Source organism: Haemaphysalis longicornis, unplaced genomic scaffold (assembly GCF_048455015.1).
Source record: "Haemaphysalis longicornis isolate Haplotype H1 unplaced genomic scaffold, Haemaphysalis longicornis Haplotype H1 scaffold_2, whole genome shotgun sequence".
Classification (NCBI taxonomy): Eukaryota; Metazoa; Arthropoda; class Arachnida; order Ixodida; family Ixodidae; genus Haemaphysalis; species Haemaphysalis longicornis.
In genome coordinates, this window is record NW_027526295.1 from 126,293,197 (window position 1) to 126,299,196 (window position 6,000).

The window sequence follows — 6,000 nt, forward strand, 5'->3', positions numbered from 1 at the left end:
GAGTATGACTGTTCAATTTGGCACCCCTTGCATATATCTTACTAACGATCTAGAACGAATCCAAAACCGCGCCGCCCGTTTCAGTTGCTCCCAGTATTCTAACGATATCAGCGTGACCGCACTAAAAGAATCATTGAAGCTGCCATCTCGTGAATCACGTAGCATTGTTTGTCGGCTCAGCCTGATCCACGCTTTCTTCTGTCGCCCACAATCACGGCACGCCCTCTTACAACCATCACACAGAACTTCATCCCGCATTAACCACAGCCACCCTATAGCACCAATCAGCGGCCGCACCTCAGCCATGAACAACTCCTTTTTCCCCAATGGAATTACCCTATGGAACAACCTGCCTGATAACATTGTCACGTGCGGCAACCGCCAAACCTTCCGAAATAAACTTAGCAGTCACATGTCAATATGACTAAATAGAGCTAACATATGCCCTTGTAGATTATTTTTTGGAGCCATGTATTTTGCGTCTATGTCTATTGCAACACTTTTTGTGCCACTTTGTTTTTCCCTTTTTCTTTTTTTTTCCGGCTGTTTGTGTTCCTGGTTGAGCAGAAATTCATACCTTGTACGCCCCCCCTTATGTAATGCCTTCGGGCCTTTAAGGTGGAAATAAATGAAATGAAAAATGAAAAAAAAACGCCCATTGTGGCCGGTGCGATCGAGCGACCAGATAATGTCACAATGATAACTACGGCGACCTACGAAACTCCGCAGCTGCGGCGGCGAACAATTTGACAGCGGCACCTGGTTGAATGTATTAAAAGTAACACTGTTGTTTGGAGCATTCACCACAAGGCATGAGCCGAGCTCGAGCTGCTGCGCGACGCGGTGACGGAACGCGCGTTTATCTCCGACGTAGCGCGTGCGTGCGTGCGCACGTCTTAAACTGACCGGTGCACTCAACTCGCTTCGAGCGCATCGCACGCGAGATAAGGCCGTACGTTTACAGGTTTTACATTTTTTTTGCGTGTACACGTCTCTATTCTGGGCTTGGTGCTCGCGAAAGATTGGTTACACATTAAAAGAAAATGCCCCTTTTATTCGCTCGCACCGGCCGGTCTAAATTTGACCGAAAATTAATCGCGAAGGCGGCCTCTTCAGCCAACGGAAGCGCAGAAGAGCGCACACACTCTCGCTTCGGCCACGGAATGTTTCGGCAGCCCGGCGAAATGCCGACGGGATACCGCGGACGGGTTGGACTGGGCGAGCGGGAACAGAACGCGCCCCGGCCGTGCCGATGACCGCGCACTTCTTTCGCTTGCCGCCAGATGCCGCAAACTTGACGTTCGCCAAGTGCTTGTGACGTTATCACGCTGCCCCAGGAAGCTTAGTTTCCCCTCCTATTTTATTCTTTCTCCATGCTGCTACCCCGCGCTACGGAGGCCTGAACGAGTCAGCAACCACGGACAACGTTCGCGCTGCACCACAACAATGCCCCCCCCCCCCCCTGCCATCGCCCTGTGTCGCTGTTCAGATGCATATCTGCGCGATGCACGTGCCTGCTATCACGGAGTGCTGAACAGTGACGTCACCAAGAACTTTGCTTAGCCTTATAAAGCCGGAGCACCCTCGCGGGTTCCTCAGAGGGCATGGAAGCACGAACAGGATGAAGTTCGCACGCTCAGTTTTCTTCGTTCTGCAGCTATCTAGCCTCTTCTTGGTGGCACCGCGGTTCTTAGAGCACTGCACGGGCCCGGGCCGGCCTTAAAGCCCGGGCCCGACCCGGCCCGCGGGCCGGGCCGGGCCGCCAGAGGTCGATTATTGGCGGGCCCGGGCGGGGCCCGGGCTCAGTGCCACGGGCCCGGGCCGGGCCCGGGCTCAGTGCCACGGGCCCGGGCCGGGCTCGGACTCGACGCCATGGGCCCGGGCCGGGCTCGGGCTTGAATTCACACCTCCGGCTATTAATAGTTCTGACGTGAAGTGTAGAAAAGAGCATAAAATTGAATATTCTGAGTTTACATTTACGCGTTTCTTGATGTTAGTTGTACACATTGTTCAGATGTTCAAACTTCAAACATTGTTCAGATTCAAACATGTTTTGCTAGGTCTGATAGTCACTATACTGTAATTTTATACACATTTCATGTACTGCATACACGTTTTATATTTGGGTGTATAACGGATCAAAGATACGGTTACAAGGAATGCCCTAGCGGGGAAGGAATTAAGACACCCTGGAGCTGCACACCTATGTCTATGTACGTGTGTTTTACGATGTCGAACCAATCTAAATGCGGCTGCCATGGCTGGAAATCAAACTCGCGTGCCAGAGAAGCACCACCGCTTAACAACCACTGCAGGGAAAATATTGCAACGCCCACAAGTACTCGTGGATTCAAATGGGAAGCAAGAAATCTCAGCAATACCAACTTGTGACCGAGACAACCACGTGAAATTGCCAAGAGTCCGGTCATCAAATGTGATGATGCCTCTCGTTTAAGAATACGAGCTATTATTACGCCGATGTGGCGTGAACTGCAGACGGTGAAAGCTAAACTACGTGCACTTTTAAACCCTTATTTTTTGCGTTTCAATTCAGGACGTGCTTGTACAGACTAGATGCTCCGTCTGATTTCCCGCTACGGAAACACTGGTCCAAATATAATAAACAAACTTTCTTAAGCGTCTAAGACCGGGCCTGGTCACACACATGCGGGCCCTCCCTAGGCTCAAAAATAAATGACCGGGCCCGGGCCGGGACTGGGGTTGAGACGGCTGGCCAGGGCCGCGCCCGGGCTAGGTTCACTTATGAATGCCCGGGCCCGGGCCGGGCCCGGGATCGGTGTCACGGGCCCGGGTCGGGCTCGGGCTTCACAAAGCGGGCCCGGGCCGGGCTCGGGCCTTAAAATCAGGCCCGTCCAGTGCTCTAATGCTGCTACCCAGCGCTACGGAGGCCTCAACTTGTCAGCAACCACGCAGAACGTCTACGCAGCACCACAACAATCTCGCCCCTGCCATCGCCCTGTGTCGCTGCTCAGATGCAAATCTGCGCGATGCACGTGCTTGCTATCACGGAGTGCTGCACAGTGACGTCACGAAGAACTTTGCTTGACCCTATAAAGCCGGAGCACCCTCGCGGGTTACTCAGAGGGCATGGAAGCACGAACAGAATGAAGTTCTCACACCCAGTTTTCTTCGTTCTGCAGGTTAGTTACATTTTAGGGTTACCCCTGCGCTACTTTAGGTCGGACGACGTTTTCATTGTAGTGCTTTCATGCCCTATAGCACTGACAGAACCCTTGTGTTCTTTGTTTTTGATGCTGTGTGGTGACATTGAACGTAACCCGGGCCCCACCAGTGACGCCCTAACTAAGGTGCTGGAAACAGTAAAGAACCTTAATGCTCGATCAATCCGGATGGAATCGGAACAAAAGGCTATGTCTACAGCAATTGAACAATTAAAACTACAGCAGCAAAACGACTCTAAAGAAATCATGGAAGTGAAGGCAAGGTTAGAAAAAGCGAAAACCAAAACGTCTGTTCTTGAATAGTCGCGCCAGGACTTGACAAATCGTTGCGAAACGGTAAAACCCGTCGAAAGCGAGACATGCGTACTCCATTCACGTCTCGATGAAGCTGAAGATCGTGCTCTTCAAGATGATCTCTTGTTTTTTAACATACGGGATACTGCTAAAGAATAATCCCCAGAATGAGAAATCAAAATCTTGAAAATTGTTTGGGACACCCTCACTCCTATTTCATCAAGTGATCACATAGAACGGGCACAGAGGATCGGATGGTTCGAAGAAGGCAAAACGCGACCAATCATAGTAAAATTTGCCTCATGCAAAACAAAAGAACTCGTCCTATCAAACCGGAAGCTACCCAAAGATAGCGACGTCTGTAGACTTCTGTCCAGCAACTCGTGCAGCAAAAAAAAAAGTAACTGAACACGGCAAATGTTTGAAGGTTCCGTTTATAATATCGCACAATGTTCTAACTGCGAATAACAAACGATATAGCTACAACGCAACCGACGACACTATCTATGAAATGGGCGTACCAATGGGTAACAAACCCAATTAGCCTCCACGAGGCCTTCGTTCTGGGCGCGTTAGGCCCTGTAGATACACATAGGAAAATGCGAGGCGTGGTGGCCTCGCACCAACAGAATCCCACATTCCTGTGGTTTTCACCAACATTGGGAGCCTTATTCCAATACGAGATGCGTTTTGAGCACTAATTAATGACTTTCCATCAGACATGATTGCGTTAACTGAAACGTGGCTATCGAGCAAAGTAAGAGATTCTGAACTTTTTTATGCCAACAAACAATACCGAATTTCTGGGAACGATAGGAAAGAAAGAATTGAATGAGGTGCCCTGATTGCTATTGATGAATGCTTTGAGTGTTTTTGTTTACCCTTCATATCCGAGTTGGAGTCTGTAGGGTGTTGCATAACGGTGAACTTCAAAAAAGTATACTTAGCGACTGTTATCATCCGCCGCCAGCAGCCACATCTATTTCGCGAAAGACTGCATGACTGCCTAAACCACATTAGAGTTAGATTTCCAGGTGTGCCCATTCCATTACTGGGTGATTTCAATTTCCCTAATTATATTTGGTGTACCACGCCTCCCTCGCCTCATCCAGACAAAGTGGAAGCAAACAGTTTTACCACACTTTGCGCAGACTTTGGCCTTTCGCAGCTTGTAACATCGCCTACACGAATCACAGAGCATTCCTCATCTATATTGGATCTTGTTTTGACTTCGTCACCTGGTATAATCTCGCCAGTCGCGCATTTACCAGGCCTCAGTGATCATAATTTCTTGCATTTATCAAAACCATACCGTCGCTCATCATCCCTGAAATACTTCAAAGCCATTAGAGATTACAGCAAAGGCAACCAGTCGGTGATCAATGAATAAATTGGTTCATTTCTGGACATTTTTCTGCCAGGGTACCTTGAACGGTTTGTTGAAACCAACTGGAATATCGTCAAAAATAAGGTTCTGGAACTAATGCATAAATTTATTCCGGTTGGTCACGCTTATTCTAATCTTAACGCCCCCTGGTATAATCGGAATTTAAATCGGCTGGCCAACTAAAAAAAAAAAGAATATTTCGCAGCTTCCGGCGGTCACCAAGCGCTTATCGATAGGTGCAGTGTAAGGAAGCTGCTTAAAAGTATTTAGGCGCCTTAAGAGCTACGAAATCAACATTCTTTTCCACTACCCTTACTAGCATCTTAAGGACGAATCGCAAACAGTTTTGGAACATCTGCAAACATACCGCTAGTAACAATCTATAATTACTTGGCCCTACTGGTGATGATTTGCCAAGCCATCTTTGGGCTTCTTTACTAAACCACACTTTTCTTAGATTATTTTCTGCGTCAGGTATCGGCTCTCAATACCCAGAACTCCCGCCATATAATCATACCCCCATGGATCCCATCACCTTTAGCTCTACAGGAATTAAAACAATGATCCAAAGGCATCAATTCAAATCTTCATGCGGCGGGGACTAAATAATCTCTAACTTTTCAATGAAGGCCTCCCAGTACTGTTGCATATTCTTACAATTTATATTTTCGCAATCATATAGGCCTTATTCAATGAAACGTTTAGCGGGCGATTTCACCGCCTGGCAACACTGGCAACCACCATATCGGTGGCCACCGTGCGAGTGCATGCGCTTTGCGCCAGCATCTCGAAAAAAAAACACAGCGTACATCCTCTGCTGCGTTTCAGCCCGATTATCGATAGTGGCGTCAACAGATATAATATTAGTAGCACACACATTAAGTGGTGCGCTCTAACTACGCTCGAGCATTTCGAATCCACGGAGGATGAAACCGCGGCTACGAACGGTGCGTATAAGACACATAAGTCCGACGCTGCAGCTGGCTGCCGCCGCGGATGTCGACGCAAGTGCACCCGCACCGCATGCACGACTTTATATCTGGTAAGTGCCCTCTAATACGTGCTTGAGTACAAAGACGGAATAATTTCTTTGGAGAAATGGCTCACGCGTAGACC